At 37.3% G+C, this 13340-nt stretch overlaps 1 pseudogene; it reads left to right on the top strand.

The window, feature by feature from the left end:
- Positions 1–9716: 9716 nt before the first annotated feature.
- On the top strand, positions 9717–10054 carry LOC114199474 (eukaryotic translation initiation factor 1 pseudogene; annotated as a pseudogene).
- Positions 10055–13340: the final 3286 nt, after the last annotated feature.

Below are 13340 nucleotides of genomic sequence, written 5' to 3'. Positions count from 1 at the left end.
AACAATACAATAATAGTGGGGGACTTTAACACCCCTCTGACTGAAATGGACAGATCATCTAAGCAAAAGATCAACAAGGAAATAAAGACTTTAAATGACACACTGGACCAAATGGACTTCACAGACATATGCAGAACATTCCATCCCAAAGCAACGGAATACACATTCTTCTCTAGTGCCCATGGAACATTCTCCAGAATTGATCACATCCTAGGTCACAAATCAGGTCTCAACCGGTACCAAAAGATTGGGATCATTCCCTGCATATTTTCAGACCACAGTGCTGTGAAACTAGAACTCAATCACAAGAGGAAAGTCGGAAAGAACTCAAATACATGGAGGCTAAAGAGCAGTCTACTAAGGAATGAATGGGTCAACCAGAAAATTAAAGAAGAATTTAAAAAATTCATGGAAACCAATGCAAATGAAAACACAACTGTTCAAAATCTTTGGGATACAGCAAAGGCAGTCCTGAGAGGAAAGTATATAGCAATACAAGCCTTTCTCAAGAAACAAGAAAGGTCGCAAATACACAAACCAACCCTACACCTAAAGGAGCTGGAGAAAGAAGAGCAAATAAAGACTAAATCTAGCAGGAGAAGAGAAATCATAAAGATCAGAGCAGAAATCAATGAACAAGAAACCAAAAGAACAGTAGAACAAATCAACGAAACTAGGAACTGGTCATTTTAAAGAATTCACAAGATTGATAAACCCGTGGCCGGACTTATCAGAAAGAAAAGAGAAATGACCCAAATCAACAAAATCATGAATGAAAGAGGAAAGATCACAACAAACACCAAAGACATACAAACAATTATAAGAACATATTATGAGCGACTCTATGTCAGCCAATTAGATAACCTGGAAGAAATGGGTGCATTCCTAGAGATGTATCAACTACCAATATTGAACCAGGAAGAAATAGAAAACCTGAACAGCCTATAACACTAAGGAAATTGAAGCAGTCATCAAAAATCTCCCAACAAACAAAGCCCAGGGCCAGATGGCTTCCCAGGGGAATTCTATCAGACATTTAAAGAAGAATTATTACCTATTCTCCTGAAACTGTTCCAAAAAATAGAAATGGAAGGAAAAGTTCCAAACTTATTTTATGAGGCCACCATTACCTTTGATCCCAAAACCAGACAAAGACCCCAACCAAAAGGACAATTACAGACCAATATTCTTGATGAACATGGATGCAAAAATTCTCACCAAAATACTAGCCAATAGGGTCCAAATTACATTCAAGGATTATTATCCATGACCAAGTGGGATTTATCTCTAGGCTGCAAGGCTGGTTCAGCATCCTCAAATCAATCAATGTGATGCAATACATTAACAAAAGAAAGAACAAGAATCATATGATCCTCTCCATAGATGCAGAATAAGCATTTGACAAAGTACAGCATCCTTTCTTGATCAAAACTCTTCAGAGTATAGGGATAGAGGGTACATACCTCAATAGCATAAAAGCCATCTATTTCAACCCACAGTGAATATCATTCTTAATGGGGAAAAACTGAGAGCTTTCCCCCTAATGTCAGGAACGCAGCAGGGATGTCCACTCTCACCACTGCTATTCAACAGAGTATTAGAAGTCCTAGCCCCAGGAATCAGACAACAAAAAGAAATCAAAGGCATCCAAATCGGCAAGGAGGAAGTCAAACTCTCACTCTTTGTAGATGATATGATACTGTATGTGGAAAACCCAAAAGACTCCACCCCAAAACTGCTAGAACTCATACAGGAATTCAGTAAAGTAGCAGGATATAAAATCAATGCACAGAAATAATGGCATTCCTATACACCAACAACAAGACAGAAGAGAGAGAAATCAAGGAGTCGATCCCATTTACAATTGCACCCAAAATCATAAGATACCTAGGAATAAATCTAACCAAAGAGGCAAAGGATCTGTATTCAGAAAACTATAAAATACTCATGAAAGGAATTGAAGAAGACACAGAGAAATGGAAAAACGTTCCATGCTCATGGATTGGAAGAATAAACATTGTGAAGATGTGAATGCTACCTAGAGCAAACTACACATTCAATGCAATCCCCATCAAAATACCATCCACTTTTTTCAAAGAAATGGAACAAATAATCCTAAAATTTGTATGGAACCAGAAGAGACCCCAAATAGCCAGAGGAATATTGAAAAAGAAAAGCAAAGCTGGTGGCATCACAATTCCGGACTTCCAGCTCTATTACAAAGCTGTCATCATCAAGAGAGTATGGTACTGGCACAAAAACAGACACATAGATCAATGGAACAGAATCGAGAGCCCAGAAATGGAACCTCAACTTTATGGTCAACTCATCTTTGACAAAGCAGGAAAGAATGTCCAATGGAATAAAGACAGTCTCTTCAACAAATGGTGTTGGGAAAATTGGACAGCCACAGGCAGAAGAATGAAACTGGACCATTTCCTTACACCACACAGAAAAATAGAGTCAAAATGGTTGAAAGACCTAAACATGAGACAGGAGTCCATCAACATCCTAAAGGAGAACACAAGCAGCAACCTCTTCGACCTCAGCCACAGCAACGTCTTCCTAGAAACGTCACGAAAGGCAATGGACGCAAGGGCAAAAATGAACTATTGGGATTTCATCAAGATAAAAAGCTTTTGCACAGCAAAAGAAACAGTCCACAAGACCAAAAGACAACCAACAGAATGGGAGAAAATATTTGCAAATGACATATCAGATAAAGGGCTAGTATCCAAAATCTATAAAGAACTTATCAAACTCAACACCCAAAGAACAAATAATCCAATCAAGAAGTGGACAGAAGACATGAACAGACATTTTTCCAAAGAAGACATCCAAAGGACCAACAGACACAGGAAAAAGTGCTCCACATCGCTTGGCATCAGGGAAATCCAAATCAAAACCTCCATGAGATACCACCTCACACCCATCAGAATGGCTAAAATTAACAAGTCAGGGAACGACAGATGTTGGCGGGGATGTGGAGAAAGGGGAACCCTCCTACACTGTTGGTGGGAATGCAAGCTGGTGCAACCCCTCTGGAAAACAGTATGGAGGTCCCTCAAACCGTTGAAAATAGAACTACCATACGATCTAGGAATTGCACTACTGGGTATTTACCCCAAAGATACAAATGTAGGGATCCCAAGGGGTACGTGCACCCCAATGTTTATAGCAGCAATGTCCACAATATCCAAAGTGTGGAAAGAACCAAGATGTCCATCGACAGATGAATGCTAAAGAAGAGGTGGTATATATACACAATGGAATATTATGCAGCCATCAAAAGGAATGAGATCTTGCCATTAGCAACGACATGGATGGAACTGGAGTGTGTTATGCTGAGTGAAATAAGTCAATCAGAGAAAGACATGTATCATATGACCTCACTGATATGAGGAATTCTTAATCTCAGGAAACAAACTGAGGGTTGCTGGAGTGGTGGGGGGTGGGAGGGATGGTGTGGCTGGGTGATAAGACATTGGGGAGGGTATGTGCTATGGTGAGCGCTATGAATTGTGCAAGAATGTTGAATCACCGATCTGTACTTCTGAAAAAAATAATGCAAGATATGTTAAGAAAAAAGAAAAAGAAGAAGATAGTAGGAGGGGAAGAATGAAGGGGAGTAAGTCGGACGGGGAGACGAACCATGAGAGATGATGGACTCTGAAAAACAAACTGAGGGTTCTAGAGGGGAGGTGGGTGGTGGGATGGGTTAGCCTGGTGATGGGTATTAAGGAGTGCACGTTCTGCGCGGAGCACTGGGTGTTATGCACATACAATGAATCATGGAACACTACATCAAGAACTAATGTAATGTATGGTGATTAACATAACAATAAAAAATTAAAAGAAAACAGAAGCAAATATTAACCCATTGTACATTCCTGAAAAATAATCCAAGAGCAAAAGAGCACATGTTATAAGATTCCATTCATATGAATTTCAGAAAAAAGAGGGAGAGGCAAAAACAATTGATGGTGTTTTAATTCAGGTTAGTAGCCACCTTTGGAAGGAGTGTTCACCTGGAATGAGCATGAAGGGAGATTATCAGGTGTTAGTAATGGCTTATGACTTGATCCTGGGTTGTTTACACAGACTTGTTAACTCTATGAAGGTTCATTTGGCTCAATATTTTTGATTTATGTACTTTTCTGCACTACATTATACTTCAATGAAAAGTTAGTATAAAAAATTCCTGATGTTAAAAAAGGGCTTTATTCTGTGGAACACTGTAGACATTGTAGATTGAACAGAGATAACAGCCAGATGCTTTCTATAAATTACTGAGCAGTGTTCTACAAGGGAGCGAGAACGTTGCACATTTCAACAAAGGAGCATCAAGAGTCAAGTATGTTGGCAGCAGTGGTGAACTCCAGGATTTAGAAGAGTTCCTGGTACATAAGAACACTCAAGAAAGACTTGGAGTAAATGAATGTCTAAAGGTGAGAAAGATTTCCAAGGACATCAAGGAGTCCTGAATGCGTGGTACATAAGGCACATGGGAAGAAACTGATGAGGAGTTAGGCACAAAGGAACATTGCTGAGTTGTAAAGAACATTATAGAATAAACTTGAGAATGTGAGCATGGTTCTGAGATACTGAAACAAAACGATTGCTTTAATCTTTACTTGAAACTCATTCATTCCATCCAAAAATGACAGTCTTGTTACTGAGGAAATGGAAAATGGAAATTTAATTGATATAAATGAATAAGCCATGATTATTAATGTGATAACAGATTTTGAGCCTAGAAACGATTTTACCTTTGTAAGAGCCAATCCCAAATAGTTTCTCTTGTATCATAAATTCATACATAAAAGAAATTCAGAATCAACAGATAATTTGAAGAACCTACTATGATAAGGAAGTCATGTATGGAATTTTATATTCTCAATTAATCCTGATAATAATCCCTGGTGACAGTTAATAGCCCAATTTTGAACAAGCTATTGAAGTCTCCATTTCTTTTAATAGTATATTCATACTCACAGAACTAGTTGGTGGCATAGCCAGGAATGAGATCTAAACATAATATTCTCATTATGTTCTTCACATTAAAGTTTATGGATATAAAATAAGTGGTCAATTATTCATAAAATCCAGTCTCATACATGGACAAATTTCCTCGTAACCATGGAGTAATAAAACTTTCCTAACTATGACTCAAAACTGAGAAGCCAAAAGAAAACAGCTATTGACATTTAATTGTATAAAATTAAATAATAAATTGCATGGCAGAAACATCAGAGGCAAAGTAAATAAAATGACAATCTGCAGAAAATATTTGTAGTTTAAATTATAAATAGAGTTAATATTTATAATGTTTTAAAGGCTTTTTTAAAAAATAGGAAAAATATCAGCTAACTTAGAGGAAATGTGCTAGAAATATGAAATGACCTTCACAGGAAAAAAATGCAAATGGAACTTAAACATATTAAGGATGCTAAACCTCACTTATAATAAGACAGATGCAAATTAATACCTCACTGAGTTAGCATTTCTCACTTATCAAATTGGCAAAAAATCAAAAGCTTGACAATTGGCTTTGGTGGCAAAGCTGTAAGGAAAAAACTCTCAGATATTGCTAGTGGGAATGCAAAATGTTACTACTCTTATGGAGGGGAATTGGCAATATATACAAAAATTACATGAGCAAAATTAAGGAAAGCCTATTTACTGAACCAGTAATTATAATAACAAAATAGTGAAAGCAGCCCAATTGCCCACCAAAAGGGGGCCCCCTGAATAAACTATGAAATATCCATGCAATGGATATGTATAAGAAAAATGCAGCTGGAAAACTGGAATGAGGTATCTCTGTGTATATTAAAACGGAATGGTACTCAGCATTTAAGGTTACGTGAAAAAGTGAGACAGAGGTAAGTGCATATAATATTCTGCCATTTCTGATACATGCTCACACACGTGTGTGTGTGTAAAGAGAGAAATGGTAGATAGATGTTTGCATATAATAACACTAAATAGCAAAATACAAGATAATGTTAAAACAAATGTTTTACCTATAAAGGGAAGGAGGCAATACGGTAACTAGGACAGTTACGGAGACTAAACCTCTCAATATGTATGTTGTTATATTGGCCTTCTTGGAACCTGGTATATTTTACATAATTTTAAAACAGAAATAACTTTTTAAAAGTCCCAAAAAGCAGAAGAAAAATGAAACAAATGAGCTAATTGTGCATCAGGCTGATGTGGTAAACAACTCCAGGTGGCTGTGAAACACTGTAAATTGACTCTCTCTCCCTAATGAGGTATATCCTGAGCGGTACGTCCTAAGGACAAAATCAAGTGTGGAAAATATTAAAACTTGCCAGTCATATTGTTGTCAGTGGCATTAATATTATTCTGCGACAAAAGTGGGATAAAAGAAATGGTTGATTCTTTTGGTCCCTTAAAGAATTCACTTTCAACACAGAGAAAAGGAACTAATGAGGGAAGACAGGTCAAGTGACAACTCTGAAATCCAGAATTTGAAGTACATCAATATAAATTCATAAAGCATTTCTTGAAATAAAACTACATATATCCCAGCTCTGTCCACCGAAAAGTCTTCTAAACGATGACTGACCCAGCGGCAGTAAGCAATCACAGTACCCAGATTTTGTCTCCAACTATCATATACCACTAAAAGGAACCAAGGCACCTTGTAGACGTGTAATATGACATCTAACACAGAAAATGTAGAAGATGAACGTGGAACATCCTGTCATACAGATGACAAACAGGGAACATTCCTAATACTATTTTGGTGGAGTTAAAAGGATTCAGAGTTAACTAGAAGCTCCCATTGGTCTAAGTTGAGACATTTGATCACTGACATCAATAATAACTGGTGGATTTAAACATATAAACTGTATTTAAATCTTTGAGATGATGATGATGATGATGATGTATTGGTAGATCTTTGGAGTATACAAGGAAAGCAACTTATTTTAAAAACCAGTAAATTAAAAAATAAAACTTTTACCTTGATTTCCTATACAAAATATAACTCAGTTATCCAAACCACTGAATGGCGGGACTGTTCTTAGAGAACCATCTCAACTAATGATAAGGAAGGTATGATTATATTGGATAAGCACCATTTTTCAGCCCCTCATGAAAACCTAGAGCCAGGCAATGATCACCAATGGTGGCTAACCAAGTGCCAGAAAGCAGGACAGAAAAAAGAAGTGTTCTTATAAAACCAAGAAAGCAAAAATATGATCAAGCTTCAAGATCTAACTACCAATTTACAGGAAATGTAGGAAACAAACAAAAACATGAGTAGATACCACGGGGATGCCATCGGCACTATCCAGATTGTGGGAAATTATAGGACAAACTGAATTTTGTCAACAAATTAATTGTAAAGAAAAGAACAAACATGGAGGAAGAAATTATAAATTAAAAGATACTCAGGAGACATCTCAACCAATCACAATTAATGAGCATTTTTGAATCATGTTTCAAACAAGAAGGATATGCATGTATAAGTGTGGGGGGGGGAGTAGGGATGGCTTACCTCCATGCATAAGCATGAATGTGCGCATGAATGCTGGCTGGGTATTTTATGACATTAAATAATTATTATGATTATGTAAACCACAATAAGTGTTATGATAACAGGAGTCTTTAACTTTGAGAAATACATATTTATGGATGAAATGATATGATTATCTGGGATTTTCTTAAAATATCCTGCGTCAGAGGTACATGGCAGTGAACATGAAACAAGACTGATCATGACTGATGGGTACATAAGGTTCAGTGTTCTAGTCCCTGTACTTCCACATATGTTTTAAATTTTCCATAATAAAAAGTCTAAAAATACTTGCAGTTTCATTATTAGTGTGACCATGGTTATGTAGTGGCTGTTTCATGGTACTGAGTGGTTGAAGAGGTGCATATCTAAGAGTATAGAGTCAAACACTCTTCTGTTAGATGTCTTGCAAAGTTACAGTGTATGTCCTCAGAATTTCTTTTCCTTTTCATGGAAGCATCTGCAAAATGGAAATGAGAGCTGTCTCAACCACACTTCAATTTAATTTTACACATGGTGTTCACAGCTCTATTACTATAGGACTATCAGACACACTGTTGTATAAGGTCAGAAAATAATCCATTCTAGGGATCAAGCAGGAGCCAATGTGGGTGTCCATAACCTCAAATTAGAATGATGCATCTGTCTTTCCATCTTTTTTTTTTAAGATTTTATTTATTTATTTGACAGAGAGAGAGAGAGCACAAGCAGGGGGAGTGGCAGGCAGAGGGGAAAGAAGCAGGCTTCCCACTGAGCAGGGAGCCTGATGCAGGGCTTGATCCCAGGATCCTCGGATCACGACCTGAGCTGAAGGCAGATGGTTAACCAACTGAGCCCCTGTTTTTCCATCTAAAAAAAAAAAAAAGAAAAGGAAAGAAAAAAGGAACAATGCCAACATGAAAGTTTTGTCCAAGTCATTTATGGGTCAACCGTGCCTTTTCTCTATTAAAGCAGCTTCTTTATAACTGATCCTTTAGAATAAAGCTGTGAGTTTCTAATAAGGACTAAACAAGTCAGCCACACATAAAAACACACTCTATCAGATTATCTGTAAACTCAAGCCTCAAATGTGTCTTCTCTAACAGGAATTAAAGATGAGAGACTTTGACGTTTATTACTGAAATGATTGATTCTTTTGTGGAATCTAAAAACACCATTCTTGCTCTTCTTTGTTACTGATTTGAAAACCTACAGAGCTTCAGACAGGTTTGGCTTTTAATCCAACATTTAAATACATAACAAGCTATATTTTAAGAGAAAGAATCACTATGGAAAATGAATTTCATATCAGGAAGAAGCCCTTTGTTGGTTCAATATAGTTAATATATCCTGGCTTTAAGAGAAACTGAAAAAAATTTCCTAGGTCTTTTCCATTCATGCTGAGATTTTTTTTTTTTTTTTTTTGAGGAACTAACTATATTAGAAAATCTCCTTTCTTCTCCTATACCCTCAAATTTTAAGAATGACACACATGCAAAATCAGGGTTAAAGCAACTTACCAAAGAACTATTTCTTGGTTAAATGGAAACAATAAATTCAGGTGTTAAGGTGCAGTATTTCCCAAATTCATATCCTAACCTAACCTAAAAAAGGAGAGTGCCCTCTCCCTCCCTCCCCTGTCTCTCTCTCTCTCTTTATATATATGTGTGTATGTGTGTGTGTGTGTGTGTGTATATATATATATATATATATATATATATATATATGACATCTTTTGCATAATTTTCTTTTTAAAAAAATCAAAATTTTTGGCCACTTATTTAGAGCTAACCTGTTTGCTTTTCTCCTATAAAAAGTTTCCATCACATTAATGAATGCACTGGGATATATACAAAAATGAAGAAGAGCTGTATCTCCATTGACATACTACAGAAAGCAAGTTAGAACTACCTCCATCGATGCACTGCACTGAAAAATGCAAACTTGATTTCCAAAATGCAAGTAGAGCTTATAGTATTAGTGGGTATAAAGTTTAAAAGAGAAGGCAAGACCCCAGTCACTGTGCAGCCGCCAACCACGGAGGGCTCAAGAGCCTCCCCCTTGAGCTCCTTCCCTTCCTGAGGCTCCGGCCCCACCCTCCTACACCCCTTCCCTCGCCCCCCTGCCTTCTCCTGCAGCCGCCTTCCCTCTTTTCCATGGAGGAAAAGAAATCCTCTCCTCTGTCCTTATGTCCACTATCCAGAACCTCCAATCTTGCGACTCCTTTGCTGATTCAAGTAAGGGTGGTATCTGCTTCCTGCTGGCACTGAGGATTATATCCATATAAGAATTCAACAGAGAAATGGCAGGAAGACCCCTACTACTGTCCAAAGGATCCTTGCTGATTACGATAAAAAGAAACTAGTGAAGGCATTTAAGAAATCTGCCTGCAATTGTACTGTAATTGAGCATCCAGAATATGGAGAAGTAATTCAGCTATAGGTGATTAGTGCAAGAACATATGCCAGTTCCTTGTAGAGACATCCTTGTAAGGATGACGACCAGCTGAAGGTTCATGGGTTTTAAGTGCTTTGGCTCACTGAAGCTTAAGTGAGGATTTCCTTGTAATGAGAAGAATTTCCCTTCTGTCCTTTGTCACAAGTTTAAAAAACTCACAACTGGTATAATGCAACCACTTGGGGTTTGCTTTTAACTTGAACTAGTGTAACTCCCTCATGCAATCAACTGAAAAGAGCCAACAGAGAGAGAAGGAGAAATAGCCTACCATTACTATAATCTTCAAAGTAATTGTATGTGCATGTATGCTTGCTTCTGACTAAATGTATACCTCTGACCTTATATAGATAGGTAATCCTATGAATTACCAATTGGTAAACATTCAAATTTTGGGGATCCTATAAATTAATTAAAACTAATAAAATTATTAATCCTAACTTCAGCAGATAAAAGGAGTGGAAAAGAGCCCAGGAGGATTCATTTGGTCATTTTCCTCATCCTTTCAAAATTATCAGTCCTAATTTCTCAATGAAAGATTTCACAAAAGACACTCAATTCTGTGTTAAGAAAGATTCCAGTTTCAACTATTAGATATGCCACTTACTAACTCAAGGGGATTACTGATCATTGACTGTGATTCTTTACCACTCCCTGCATCTCTGCTCTTTTCGATTTGACTTTGCAGTTCCTCCTACGAGAGGCAGAGAATGCATCCCTCCTCATCAGTACTTGATCAATATGGTGTGAGTGGAAGCAACAGTGGGCCAACTTGGATCCAAGCCTTACAAGCAGTGGTTTTGTGCTTGCCCCTCTTTCATTTCTGCTGTGATCACAGAAGAACATGTCCTAAGTGACCCAGAGTCCCAGAAGAATGAGAGATGCATGAAGCTCACATGAACCTGTCCTAGGCTTAGAGCCAAAAAGGCAAATCCAACCAGTGCCAAGCTGCAGCTGCATGAATGAGAAAATAAAAATGAAACAATGTTTTTTATAAGACACTGAGTCTTGTTTTGTGCTGTTTTTTGTTAGGCAGCATTACGTGGCAATTGTTGGCTAATCAAGACATCAGTTACAGAACTAAGATCCTGTTGGAAGAAAAACCTGAAATGTGTCATGGTAGTTGAGAACAGACAAGTTGGGGGGAAAAAATGGGACCTGATATTGTAAAACATATTAGCTATTGTGTCTCAATTTCCTACCTAGCAAAATTTGAAAAACATGTAACTAATTCATAGAGAAAATACAAATATTTAACTGAATAACATGTGTCCACTGCTTAACCAGTATTTGGTACATATAAATTATACTCAAATTTTAATTATAGACATTTAATAAAAGTTATATAAAATAAAAATAAGTATAACATGTGAGTCAGAGTTATGAATCAACATTCACGACTTCCTAAATCACTCCAGGAATGACTTTGGACATCCTAAAAACCATGAAACAAAATACTGTAAAATAGAGAATAAGCAGAATCCAGATCATCAACCTGCATTATCCTACCATATCCCATCAAATGACTGCAGCCCAAACCCTCTCCAGATCTATTAATTTCCCCATGAAAGGGTACAAGAAGCTCTTCTTAGTTAATATCTACTAAATATTTATCACATGCCAGTAAATGTGATGAAATTGTTAAATATTAACCCCACAGCAAACCCATCAAGTCGGTATGATATATATTATACCCAATTGATAGATGATAAAACCAAGACACAGCAAGCAAGGTAACTTCCTCATCATCACAATTCTACTGGGTGAAAAGATTAAGAATTGAACCCAGATCATCAGATTATACAGTTCTTGCTCTTGTCCACTGTGCTCTCCTGAAACTTCCTGGTACACAGAGGTCCTCAAACCTGGCTGCACATGGAATCAACCGGGGGCTTTGAAAATATACCTGTCCTCTGGTCTAAGCCCCATAGATTCTCACTTCATGGATTCGACACTTGATCTTAGCCAAAAGGCCGAGAAGCGATTCTCACTTCATGGATTCGAATTGAGGCCAGAGATTTTTAAAATATTCCATATGACTCTAGAACATAGGTATGATTAAAAACCTCCAGCACAATGGGACGACAGTATAGCACAGAGGTAAGAGCCTGCGGCTGTGTTCAGATGACACAGGTCTGAATCCCAGCTCTGCTACAGAGAGATGCTCTGTTCCTGTCTCCCCATCTGCAAAATGGGGATGAGGACTGTACTGCTTCATGGGATTGTGACATTTGTCAAGTGCTTACAGTAATATCTAGATATAGTAACTGCCACCTTGGTGATTCTTAAAGAGAACAGGCTTGGGAACAGAAGTTGGTTCAAATGGATGTAACTCCAGCAGGTGCTTGGTGACACGTGGAAAATCACTAACTTTATGCCATAACCTTTTCACCCATGAAGTGAGAAAAATCAAGTGTCTCCTTTTCTGCCTCTACCTCCTCCTCTTCCTCTTCTGTTTTGAGTTTAATTAAATTTAATATGCTTTAGAATAAAAATATTGAACCATGGTAGTATATCCTGTTTTATTTTTGAAATGTATTGGGAAATTTGAACATTGATTTTGAATGCTAAAAAAAAATTAGGTAAGAGTTTTAACACTTAGATTCATTTATAACTGGCTCACTTCACTCTCTCCATTCAAAGGGTTCATACAAAAGAAAAACAACTTTTCTGGTTAGGTAACAAGTTGGGTGGTAAACACAGGAGAGCAGTATGCAGGGGAGGGGAGATGTAGAACTTAGGATCCCTTGAATTTTAATCGACTCATTTAGAAAACAGCACAATAACAGATTGTCACTGAAATACAATAATTCTGTTCTTCAGGGAAGGTTTTTATTGAGTCATATAGTTTTTTTTTCTTATAAAGGAAAATACAGGATCTGATATTATTCAGGTCTGGGCAACTTCCCAGCAAAAGTTGCTGAGACAGGAAGACGTGTGATGGCTTTCATTTTTGCGGAGGTGGAATAATTTCAATTTAGAAGCACCAGCAAATATAGAAGGGGGGAGATTATTTCCAGATCCAATCTGATAGACTAAAAGCTTCCTGACTCCATGCTCTGTGCTTTTCCAAACAATCTATTTGGATTGGTCCAGCACAGATAAACGTAATCCGTTAAAGGTTGTGTTCTGCTATATTTGTTTTAGGAAGTATTATTTCCACAGGTCTTCCAAGTATTGTTTTGTTACAGCCCATATTTCTATATGGTACCACAATATTTTATAAACATTTATTCAGATTTCACTTTCCCCAGGAGACCACAGACTTCTTGAGGTTTATGCCTCTGTGCCTTAGATATAAACTAATGCATATGTGGGTCTCTGTGCTATGTGGTGAGGTAGCACGTTTTTTTTTTCC

Source organism: Eumetopias jubatus, unplaced genomic scaffold, assembly GCF_037043125.1.
Source record: "Eumetopias jubatus isolate StellerSeaLion01/CBP00866 unplaced genomic scaffold, mEumJub1_p1.0 scaffold_10, whole genome shotgun sequence".
Lineage (NCBI taxonomy): Eukaryota > Metazoa > Chordata > Mammalia > Carnivora > Otariidae > Eumetopias > Eumetopias jubatus.
The sequence above is the reverse complement of the archived record's forward strand: the minus strand, read 5'-3'. Positions and strand labels throughout refer to the sequence as shown.